General features: G+C 37.5%; 1 protein-coding gene across 2 annotated transcripts in view; it reads left to right on the top strand.

Moving 5' to 3' along the window:
- The window catches only part of LOC135197869 (heparan sulfate glucosamine 3-O-sulfotransferase 1-like), a 265,961-nt gene that overhangs the window by 57,822 nt on the left and 194,893 nt on the right, over window positions 1–13,246 (top strand). The window lies entirely within an intron of this gene.

Genomic DNA, 13,246 nt, shown 5'->3' with positions numbered 1-13,246 from the left:
TGTTTCACCATGTGACAAAAACCAGAAGAATTTTGTATTGCGTAAACACATACTCTCTCTCTCTCTCTCTCTCTCTCTCAACGGATAGCTTGGTTTCAGACCCGAATCCGGTAAACAGGATAAGATTGTCATATAACTAGTACCAGTGGAGTTTTTTTTTTTATTATTATTATTATTTACTGGAACGAAGGAAATTAGTTTCCAGACTCGTAAGGTTTCAGCGATGTTTTTTTTATGCTATTATTTTCGTTTGAAAAGCCCCAGATCAATTAGGCTAATTGCCTTACCCTTAATAACAAGGTATACGTTGTTTTGGCCTCTCTCTCTCTCTCTCTCTCTCTCTCTCTCTCCTCTCTCTCTCTCTCTCTCTTCTCTCTCTCTCTCTCTCTCTCTCTCTCCTTTAAGTGGCAGCTTAGGGAATTCTTATTTTAAGGGGACTACACATAATCAACATTACTGTCATTATTTTCTGTAGTTTCAGTATTCCTGTTGGTGTGAACGTCATACTGACACTCTGTCATTACAACAAAATGACAGAGTACATGGGCGGGGCTTAAATTACTGACGGTCTGAACACTGTACTGTCAATACCATCAGTATCATCAAAACTATGGTGGTGTTAAGCTGCTAACGTGGAAGTAAAAGAGGCGCTTCGTTAGTTTACACAAATTCTTACCAGAGTTATGGGACGTGAGAGGCGATACCTAGTTATATGAAAAGGGGAAGAAAGAGCTGCATATGAAAAACTAATGGAAGTTTATACGCATATCAGAAGTGAAGTTAATATGGAAGATGTCAAGAAAAAGTGGAATACAGCGCCGATCATTTTTTGCATTTAGCCTGCCAATATCTTCAAAAAAAAAAAAAAAAAAAAAAAAACAAAAAAAAAAAAAAAAAAAAAAAAAAAAAAAAAAGGATGACGCTGAAGTGCAAATATCTCAAGTTTGGGCTGACAACTTGGAAAATAGGACACCAGACCAAAAATTACTTATTGATAAATTTATGGTAATTCTAGGCAATAACTCCGCACGGACTGCAAGGAACGGTCCCGCGAATACAAAAGCCACTTGGGAATGGGGTATCCAATGTATTTCGCCGTGTTTAGTACTAGCCCCTGGCGGTTAATTATACAGTCGACCCCCCTAAAATAACTGTAAATTTTTAATAAGCAACCCAAATACCACAGGGAACTGTAATTTCCAAAGAAATACCCGACGCCGAGTTATTACCTAGATATACCAAATTTATTAGTGATATTATTTTTGAGGCTGAATTAGGGACACTGACCAGAAATTGTTGAAATAAACGATTCTGGCAATAGGAGCATTATGTATGATCCAGTATCTGTCCCTGTGCTTTAACTCAGTATTTTAATGATTTTCAGGGATCACCTGAAGATTAGCGACCCCTAATACCTCTCCTGAAGAAAATCGACCCCAATATTTTCCTCCTGAAGAAAAGCGACCCCAATATTTTCCACCTGAAGACCCCAGCGTGTGTTGGGGTCGCTTTTCTTCAGGTGATCCATTTTCAGTGCCAAACAACAGTGATGATTAAAATCGTGTCTCAATTATACAAATAGAAATTAAAGTGCGCATTAGCCAATTATTAACCTTTATTTATTCATGGAGAGTAGTAATGATACCTTCACGTGTTTCATGTACTATTAAGCTGGTTGTAGATTTTTCCATAACTCTTGGGTATTGCAGGTCAATAAGACTCCTCCCTTTTGTCAAATAACAGTGTAATTGGCAGAGATACTTTCTTGCCTTACAGTATTTCTTTTAGCTGTGTAAAGTCTCACCATGTGAAGCAGTTTATTGTAACTCTCCTCATTCGTGTGCGAAGATAACTATGAAAGTCTCTTATGCCTGTTTTTTTTTTATTTAAGAGATTTAAATGCGTGTACGTATCGCGTTTTGCAATCCAATCTTTTATCCACCTTTTACCGGTACGTTTTTTTATTAGCGATTGGGGAAATACAATTGCAAAGCATGCCTTTTTTTATAGATTCCCCTACCACTGGAGAAGAGCTGGGTATACCTTCCACTGTCAACCCAGGGAGTTACTGACACTTCTCAGCAGTAGCAGTACTACTTGGTAATGAACGTGTCCCCCCTACAGTGACAATAAAAATTTTGTGAAAATAATGAAAATATTTTTACTGAAAGTAATATTGATGGTGTGTAACCCACTTTAGGTGGGCGCCCATCTCGTTATACCATCTTTGTAGAATTGAAAGAATTTCTGCACCTTTTTGTCAACCCCAATCCAAGATCTGATTCAAAATCTGTCATCGATAATCTTTCTTTAACTGGGACTTCATTTCAAATTTTAATGTTTGAATTCAACATAGAGCCATTTACGACTAAGACAACTAAAAGGTTAGAAATACTGAAATGATAACTGATAATGTAGTATGAACAAGTAGTTAGTTGACGTGAGCGGATTCCGTTTAGCTTTATTTTCCACGAGGGTTATTCCCACCATCTGAGTCGAGTACAAGGATATGCGTCGCAGATCATAATTAGGCGGCAAATGTAAACAAATCCATGTCAGTTATTACCGTAGCGTTCTAGGCCGATAATGTAGGGGTCTGCTGCATGTCTTTGCGAGAGAAAGAGCAGCTTTTGCAAGAAGACATATGCTTATGGGTGAACAGAGCAGGCGATCACTTTGATTAAAGGGGTGGTCATAGTCAACCCAGTGATGTACCCGAAGCTGTGGTACTAATTTTATGTAAATAATTGCGCACACAACCGTATGACCATATCTTCCTGGCAGTGATTCTCCACAGTTGGCTAAATACTGTGTGCACGAAGTTAACTATTATGTCAACAGACGACGTGTTGGTTTTGGTTTTAATGCCAGGTGCCGTCTTCGTTTGGGCTTCGGACCCAGGAACTTTTTTTATTTTTTCAATTTTTTTGGGAACAGATGGCACATGCATATATCTAAATATATATATATATATATATCTAATATATATATATATATAGATATATATATATATATATATATATATACATATATATATATAGTATATATATATATATATATATATAATACACACTTGTTTGAGCTCGCTTTAGGTCGAGTTTCATGTGACAATTTCGAGCCCTATCATACAGAAAAGGACGGCAGTTACCTTTCCCTTTCACAACTCCAACACGAAGGACTTTTGTTCAGCATAATTCCCACTTTCGGTAGTTAATTAGGCCGTCACTCACTGCAGCTGGGAAAAGGCATTTATTCTTGACTTTATTTCAGAGAGAGACAAAAGTGTTCCGAAAAGTTCAAAGGGTCGAAAACGTCGGTTTTGAGTGATTGCTCAGGTAGCGAGGCGGAGAGCGGAGTGGCGGGAAGGGCTGGAGTTGCATTGGAGCTCGGCGGATTTTCGACCTCGGTGGCTCCGTGTGCTGGGTGCGTGGTTTAACTGAGCGGCGCACATGAAATATGGAAGAGATTAGCGAGAGCGAAACGGGGAAGTGAGTGAGGGAGATTAGGAGGACGAAACGAGTAAGTAATAGAGAGATTAGGTCTGGCTGAGAATTAAACAAAAATAAATCTGAAACGAAAATTAAGAAACTAAACCTTTTTTAATTGGAGAGTAGATTTGGTAAACTATAGATTAAATGCGAAAATAAACTTCACTTGAAAGGATAAAGAAAGCAGAAAATAAATGATCAAGTTGATAATGATAAAGAAGCAAATAGGTTTGGATGTAGTACGCTACCAGCTGAAAGATGTGATGAATGTTGTATAATGTGTACATTGTATACATTATTCTTTACATAATTTCTGTGTGTTTACCAGGACACATTCTTCTGTGTAGTCGTGTACCATTAGTGAAAGCAACTATTACTCGTTCGATATCTTTTCACTGCACGCCTTTTCTCCTTGGAGGGGTTAGGGTCAGAAGGGGTAAGCGGTTAGCCTAGCAGTTCTCTCCAACTCATGGGATGAGATGCAAGCTCTACGCTCTCTCTGATAGCGGTTGCGCCGACTATCAGTGTTTTTTTTTTTTTTTTTTTTTTTTTTTTTTTTTTTTTTTTTTTTTTTTACTTTTCAACCATAGGGGGTTAGTGCCGTCAGTGCACCTCATTCGGTGCAATGTAGGCATTACTTAAGGTTCTTTGCAGCGTTCCTTCGGCCCCTAGCTGCAACTACTTTCGATCCTTTTACTGTACCTCCGTTCATATTCTCTTTCTTCTATCATACTGTCCACCCTCTCCTTACAATAATTGTTTCATAGTGCAACTGCGAGGTTTTCCTCCTGTAACACCTTTCAAACCTTTTACTGTCAATTTCCGTTTCAGCGCTGAATGGTCTGAGTCGCCCCAGTGCTTGGCATAATCCAAAAATCTATCTATATAAAGTCATACTTGATTTCCTCGCTCGGTATTCGAAAAAGGGTCCTTTCACTTGCCAAGCGAGAATTCTACCTATCACACTACGAGACCCACTTGTTGAATAGCATTCCAGAGACCAGTATTATAAGAGAATCTAACTTAGGTATTCCCGTCAGAATTGGCTGTAAGTAGTGGGGTGCTACAAGATAATGTTTTGTCACCTTTGCGGTTTGCCCCTCCCCATCGATTTTTTTTTATATGAAACAAGTTGTTGGAAATGGAAAAGAAACTTAAGATAGGTTTAACGATAGGTGATTTGAGTTAACCCTTTCGCTTCGGAATTTATTTTTTACTCTCATCTCATCTAATTGAACATTTGAAAATGCTTCCATTTAAAAAAAAAATACTATTACACCTTTAAGCCTATATTCATGAATGAACTTTATTTTAGCCTACAAGTAACAAATGTGTAAAAAAATAGTAAAAAGTGCAAAAAGTAAAAAACCCCGTTTCACATTTCACGTGCAACAAAAGTGTGAATGTCCATGGCGGTTGAATCTGTCCTCTGATCTTTCAGGCAGAGCTTGCTTCTGGGCTGTCATAAAGTAGAAATATTTATTTGATTCTTTTGCTACGTGATCATCCATTTCCAAAGGAAAACATTTGGCAAAGCATTCATAGGAGTCAAGTTTTCAAATATTATTACCTTATGAGACTGTATAAATTATTGTATCATCCTCCTATTTGGGATCATCATCTTCATTAAATTCAACTTCGGTCTACGTGTATGGCACAGCAACATCAATCAAGAGTCCGTTGTAGGGGTATCATCATCATCATCATCATTAGCATCATCATCCTCACCTCCCAAACGATCAGGATTATCTACATATATCAAATTCAGATTTGATTCTGAAGCAGGCAATATTTTCTCGATTTCTTCTAGTGATATATATATATATATATAATATATATATAGATATATATATATATATATATTTATGTGTGTGTGTGTGTGTGTATATATATTATATATATATATGTATATATATATCTATATATATATAATAATTAATATATTATATATAGATATATATATATATATATATATCTATATATATATAATATATATATATAAATTAGAACATGCCTGTTTGTAAGTTTGTTTCTTTGTTTGTATACAAATCCACATTTCTTGACCAATTTTCTTGAGATTTTAAGCATAAGTAAATATCAAACCAGGAAAGGTCATGGTGAAAACAGAATTAAAGTCGGACCATTGGTTGGGTAAGGGGAAGTTTGGTAAGGGGAAGTTTGAAAAGTAAAAATTAATGAAAAACAACAGATTTTAGTTTCTAATCCATAGTTTTTGTGTCTAATCATAGTTTTTGAGGTAGCTGAAAAGAATATTGACACTCCTGATGCCCAAGTCTAAGTTTAGCCCAATAGGAAGGGGGGGCGGGTGTGATAAGGGTCTAATACTTAGTTTTAGAGGTCGCTGAGATAAATAATGACACTCCTGATGGCCTTGAGTCCAAGTTCAGCTCCAAAAGGAGTGAGTGAGAAACGAGTGGCAAAGAGGGTGATATGTGAAAAAAACTGAAAACAGCATATGATAGTCTCTGATCCATAGTTTTCGAGGTTGCTGAGATGGATAATTACACTCCCGAAGGCCTTTAAGTCGAAGTTCAGCCCCAATAAGAAGGGGGCAGGTGGAAAGGGGTGGGAAGGTGGTGGCATGTAAAAATAACTAGAAAATACAGATTTTAGGGTTTAATCCATAGTTTTTGAGGTCACTGAGATGAATAGTGACACTCTTAATGCCCAAGTCCAAGTTCAGCCCTGATAGGAAGGGGCCTTGAGAAGGGGTGGGAAGATGGGACATTTAAAAATAATAAAAAAACTACAGATTAATCTAATCCATAGTTTTTGAGGTTGCTGGGATGAATAGAGCCACTCCCAATGCCCTTCATGTCCAATTTCAGCCCCGATAGGAATAGGGGGGCGGGGGTGAGAGGTGGTGAAATGTAAAATGTCAAAAATGCTGGGCAATATAACTGCAGCAACTATCGTAACAGGAATAGGAGAGAGAGAGAGTTTATTGGTGTCATTCATATTCAGAGATTGTCCAGGCAGCATCGGGTTGGTTAGCTTTTATATATATATATATATATATATAATTTAAAATATATATATCTATATATATATATATATATATACGTATATATATATATATATACACACACACACTAAGCTATGGCATACCTCAATGTTTTTCCTAGTCCAGTGTCCTTGCGAGAGAAAAAGATGGTCTGTTATTTTCGTCTCGACACCATTTTCAAAGTTTATGAATATTACACCTTTAAGTAATTTGCTCCATTCGGTTTGGGTCCCGCGAGTGAGTCTCTTATTTCTTGTTCCCGAGTCTTTTGTTATCTCCTGTTTCCTCTCTCTTCCTTCTTCCGTAATGCTGGTCATGTTTATATCTATTTTTAATTGCATCTTGCTTTTATTTACTTAGTCGACAAAATTAATTAAAATATTTTTGTGTGTTATTTGTTCATCTCGTTCATGTTCGAATGAAAAATGCTATTTCACCCTTAAAGCTATTTTTGATATTAGAAATGTCCTTTCATCACCTCGAGGGGGAGGCAACAGATTACGTCCGCGGGAGAGATTATAGACCTAGACCCTTGCTTTTAGGCCTAGTGACTCTCAGCTGTCTGCGGCTGCGTGTAGGAGGAGTCGTGAAGTGTTTGCATCAACAAGAGGCGCTTTCAGCGAGGGTGATTTTTATTGGCCTTTTGCGCACAAGGTTCACATCTGGTGTGATACTTGCTTTCATTCAATTCAGCTTTGGGCTTGTCAACAGGTGAAGATCAATTTCGGGTTACGAATGAGCCTTATTAAATTTTCGTATTTATTTATGCGTCGAAATTTTATTCATTTCAACATTAATTTTATTCCGAATAAGGAATGCGTTGAAATCTGATCTTGTAGACTAAGTTCGGGCGAGGGAGGCAGTTAATTGATTTTCGTAACTCTCTCTCTCTCTCTCTCTCTCTCTCTCTCTCTCTCTCTCTCTCTGTTTGTTTTTTCCTCTTTATTGCGAGCTAATTTTTACTCCTGCTCTGGATTACTTTAGTTTTCCCTCTTGAGTGCTGAATATTTTGCCTATCTTTTTAATTTTTGTTTTGTTTACTTTTTGATTGATTGATTGCTGATTATTTTGTTTTTTCTTGTTGATTTTATTTTTTCTCTTGGTTGTTGGTTTTCCTCCTGATTGTGGATTATTTCAGTAATCTTTCTTGCCTGTGAATTATTTTATTTTCTTCCCTGATAACGGTCAAATATTCCCCCCCCCCCTTAATGGGGGTTATTCTTTTATTCAGAAAGCCAGTGGAATGGGCAGTCAAAATAATGTAATAATTATGAACACACTTATACAAATGAGTGACGAGATGTCACTTGATGAAATTATTATCATTATCTTTTATGGATTCTGTTGAAAAAATTCGTTACAAAGCTCACAGCCTTTTCGGACAAGATACTTATTATCAAAGGCAGAAGTGTCGTAATAACCGTGCGAGCTTGTGAATCATTAAGTGTTGTTTAAACACTTGGAGTCAGGAAAACATGAAAAGCCATAGCAGGAAAGTTTGATACAACTTTAATTTTAATTAGAAGTATTTTCCTGAAAAATCACCATGCCCTCGATGCATTTATTTTTATGAAGCTTCATGCCTGTTGTCGCTATTTTGTCATAAAGTTGACACAATATCTAAAACCCTGTAGTGGGGTAGTGCTGTCAGTTCACCTCACATGGTGCAATGTAGGCAATTCTAAAAGGTGTTTGCAGCGTCCCCTCGGCCTCTACTTGCTTCTTTTCTTCGTTTGCTGTCCAACTCCCTCTTAAGCGCCGAATGACTGAAAGTGCCCCAGTGCTTGACTTCATAGCTCAATTTTCATAAACCAAAGTAAATTTCTAAATGTATGTTCATCAGGCTGTCTTATGCACACGATTCTTCGCTTTTCTCTCTCTCTCTCTCTCTCTCTCTCTCTCTCTCTCTCTCTCTCTTTTGCGCGTGTAGTGGTATGACTCTTTACTATGCTAGCAATTATCGGTGATGGCGTAGTGACTCCATCTCTCTCTCAATCTGTTTGATTTGTGGTTTCCTTTGATGCTGTTACTTTGAAGTTAGCAAATAAATAGTTTTGTCCTAACGTCAGAGTCGTGTTTTTCCTCCAATTATTGGCGATGCTGTTATTGATTCGATTGATTTTTTTTCAGTTAAATTTGTTGCCTTTTGGGTTTTAAATTTTGCCGGCCAGATGGGCCATTGTCACTACAGTCTTCATTATCCTCTTGCTCTTCTGTGGAGTATAATGTCTGAGATGTGTTTAGACTGTCGTTTTGGTTGGCGATCAGCCGCATATTTATATTGAGTGGAGATATCTTATCCTGACTTTTCCTTATTATCATATTTAATTAGTGTCCTGTTTACTTGTTCAATAATGGTTCCATTTCTTTTATTGGCCTCTTCAAGGTCCTTTTTTAATGGGTCACAGTTTGTTTCATTTGTTTACTGAGAAGGATCAATGACCTTTGCTATTTTAATGGGCATTCCCCTACTGCCCTGCTATCGTATAGTATTTTTAAGAGCATTCTTTATGTCTTGCATGGAGCTTATGGCCGTGTTTAACCGAAATGTTTGGTTTCTTTATTCACATTAAAAACCTCAGGGTCATTGTGACTTAATTCTTATATATATATATATATATATATATATATATATATATATATATATATATATATACATACATATACATGTACATATATATATATATATATATATATATATATATATATATATATAATATATATACATACATATACATGTACATATATATATATATATATATATATATATATGTATATAAATATATATATATATATATATATATATATATATATATATATATATATATATATCCAGTCTCCAATGACTTCGAACAACCTTTGCTCTCGAAGGATTTGGGTACGTGTGATCTAATGTCTGTTTGAAATAAGAGTTCATTTTTAATGGGGTATTTTTGCTGCCTTGTGTGGTTTAGGATTTTTATATATATTTCCTTTTTTTGTACATTATCTTAATCTAAAAAAAAATATTTTGGTCAAAAGTTTCCTCTTCATCATCGTGATTCAGTAAAAATACCGTTTCTTTTAATTATTCATGACGTCTTGTAACTGGTGTTTGTGTCTTTCCATTTAATAATTGTTGCTTACTTCTTTAACCGTATTTTATAGTTTCTTCTTGGAGTGTTTCATTTACTTTGAACTATACTATAAAAGTTAATGTACTTTAATTGCTCTGGAAGGCATTTCTATTTATGACTATTGATAATGCCTGAATGATAATGTCTTCCACTTCTTTTTCAGTATTAGAACCTTGACCAATCTCCACGACATAAAAAGAAAAGTCAAAATAAGTCGTGATTGGATCCGTCCCCTCTATTTTCTGCTTTTATTTGTTTTTTCTAGCCCCACAAGGCTCGCGAGTCTTCTGAGATACTCTTTACCTGAGCGTGATTTTAGAATTGCCTTTGTTGCTTACATTCTTCCATTTGTCTCCTGACTACTACAGAACTACAGTTAAAGGACATTATAATCGCATTACGACCAAAGGTTAAATAAATGCTTTCCCCTGGTTCTGCATTCTCACTTGATGAAATTTTGCAGGCGAGGAGCTTTGCCTTCCCATCTCGCTATCCAGGTTCTGTGCCTTGTCCAATTATTGCTAGGAGGTAATCCAGTCCATAAACCATGCGTCCATTTTAACAGAAACCTGGGAAAAATGTAGGAAGTGAAGTTGAAACAGTGCTTGAAGAACTATATATTCTTAGTTGTGTATTTGCCATGAATTCACAGTAACTGTTCTGGTCAAGTTGTGGTAAAGATCTTTGATGAAAAACGAACGACAGGTGGCGGTTCAATGGCAGTTGGGACTTGGAAATAAAACAAAACAAAACACTGCAGAGTTCATTTAAGGACAGATGGTAGGAGCACATAGGAACTGACGGAGAGAAACAGATCTCAACTTGAGTGAAAGATATTTTTCAATTTACCAATGCCGGCCGGAGAGAGAGAGAGAGAGAGAGAGAGAGAGAGAGAGAGAGAGTTTAAAACAAGAATTAGTTTTGTCTTTCAAAATTTTATGCGCGCTTGACGTAATGAAGACAGAATTGGTGTATGACCCTTTCCAGAGTTGGGCGTAAAGTCACGAAATTACAAAGAAAGCATTTTCATATTAGTTTATCACACAGAGTGATGCATTAATTAATTTCATGTTGTGCATTTCATGAGTTGGGATCTTCGTTGTTTTCATTATTTTCAGTGCTTGTGTTTCATTTGTTTTCCTTCTTGGGAGAACTTGCTATATAACGGTAGTACACAATGTTAGTTTTTAAAGTTCTCTCTCTCTCTCTCTCTCTCTCTCTTGACATATCTCTCCCCACCACATACCCGTTTTCTTGTCAAGAAGAGCAAGAGAATGTAGTTTGGCCTCGGACGCAGAGAAATGAAGCAACCTTTAATCAGAACAAGTTTTGAACTCATATTTTATTATAAATCAGTGGATCATAATTGCTGTCTTCATCCAGACGGAAATGCCATTATGATGAAGCACCGAGTATTCGCACCAAGTAAAAGACCTCGGGGGTCATTGCGTCTGTCATGGTTCACTTATATTTACAAAAACACCATAGCGTATTGCCGTGAGCATTCACAGCCTAGGTCCTGAGAATATTGTCAAGAAGCTATCAATGCAGTGCGTACAGTGTTACTGTTGATTAGACCTGTTGTAGACTACTGACTATAGCTGGTTCACTTAAGGTAGATTCGTGGATGAGCCCCATGCTTACGAGACGTATTTTTGGCGGCTGCTGATTGGCTGGTACTGGGACGCAGGCAGCTCCCAGCCAACCAGCGGCCGCCAAACAAACGTCTCGTTGGCATAGGACTCACCCAAGAATCTACCTTAAGTGAACCAGCTATAGTATAGTTTTATGGCCAAGTAGATCAACTTTAGGACCTGGTTTGTCACTTAATGAAAAGGGTAAACAGTTGTACGATTAAGAAACTCGTGTACATTAAAAACAGAGAGCTCTTGGCTCCAAGTCTTGTGCTTCATCACACCCATTATAACAACCTTTGCCCTTCAGTTCCACCACATTCATAGAACCGATGCCACTTGCTCTTTGCTTCAACCTGTCGTTCTTCATCATCACTGGATCTCGGGGCCTCTAACCTGTGGAATTTGTCTCCTTTGCTACATCACACATTTGTAATAGTGTGGCACAGTGTTGTTATTCCAAAAAGGCAATAACTTAATAATACTTAAGAAAAAGGCACGAAATGGTTAATAAGGAAGAAAAGAGAAAAGGGAATAAGATAATGATTTTTCTTAGAGGACGAATTATCGCGTTACTCGACCCAAGCGATAAGGCTTTTTAGACCTAAAGCCATGTGGCTTTCATCTCCCCCAAAAAACCTCTGTCCGTACCAGCGATTAGTGACCAACAGGAGATTATGGGCGTCGAGCGATATCTACCAGGCATATTCGAGAAATTGGAAACTACTCTCATTAGCGCCTATGACTAATTGGCGTTCCCTTCGTGAACAGGTCAGAGAGAGCCATCTAGCATACGTTAAAAGGGAATTCTATGACCCGTTGTTAGAAAGAGGGAAGTACCAAACTCTTCAGAGCTCCACCTTTCCAAAGATAGGCCTCTAGTATCGACGAATCAAAAGCCATGAGTGTTGGTCATAAGACAGCCCAAAAGGGGTATCAACGAATGACCTATGAGGTTACCAAGGGATACACCCCCAAGAAGCCAAGACATCAAGTAGGAGGCGTATACAAATTCAAAGCCTACGAATCACTGTAGAAGACCTGACAGGAAGGCGGTCTTGTATGAAGTTAGTAGCTATTCAGACACAAGAAGTCTTTTAGAAGATACCACACCCAGTCAGAATCCAAAAATCCAAAGGCGGTGCTAAGCAGATTTCATCCTAATAAAAGGCCAGACAGAGAGAGAAGAAGGCAGAGAAAAAAGGGGAACAGAGAAGTCAAGAGAAGATAACGACGAAGAGGGGAACGAGGGGAGAACCAGTGGCTCAGCAACAGGCAGAGAGAGAGAAGGACAGAAGAATCCCGAGAAGAAGAACAGGTGCAAAAGTGTGGTGTGCGAATCAATCAAAATAACAGTGATAAGTGACAATCAATACTCTGTGAAATTCCCTCGTGCCTATAGACTCGTAATTGCAACAAGTGCCAATTAAGTTTTATCAGTCCAGGAGCCCAGTAACTCAGAAGGTGGAAAAACCTTTGTAAGAATCCCTAACGAAGAATAAAACGTAAATATATGGACATATCAATTTCATTTCTCATCAAAAATTATAACCCTTTTAGCGAATTCCAGATCAAGAGCTTTCAGCAAGGTAAGAAAAATTTATATAAGTCAATTTCTCCAAAGTATAGCCTCCAAGTCGGCGCACGTTACCTTAGAGCTGTGTGCGAAGAGAGTAAGTACCGCCACACATTACAAATCAAGCCGTTCACATAATTGGAAGTGAGGTCATACAAATTGCTTGTTTTCTTGTGGGATGAGCCCTGTAGGGTGGTAGTGCCGTCAGTGGACCTCATGCAGTGCACTGTAGGCATTATTTAAGGTTCTTTGCGGCGTGCCTTCGGCCCTTAGCTGCAACCACTTTCGTTCCTTTTATTGTACCGCCTTTTATATTCTTTCTTCATCTTCCTTTCTACCCTCTCCTAATACTTGATTCATAATGCAACTGCGAGGTTTTCCTCCTGTTATACCTTTCAAACCTATTA

Source organism: Macrobrachium nipponense, chromosome 21 (genome assembly GCF_015104395.2).
Source record: "Macrobrachium nipponense isolate FS-2020 chromosome 21, ASM1510439v2, whole genome shotgun sequence".
Classification (NCBI taxonomy): domain Eukaryota; kingdom Metazoa; phylum Arthropoda; class Malacostraca; order Decapoda; family Palaemonidae; genus Macrobrachium; species Macrobrachium nipponense.
This window is presented reverse-complemented; position numbering and strand designations above follow the sequence as displayed.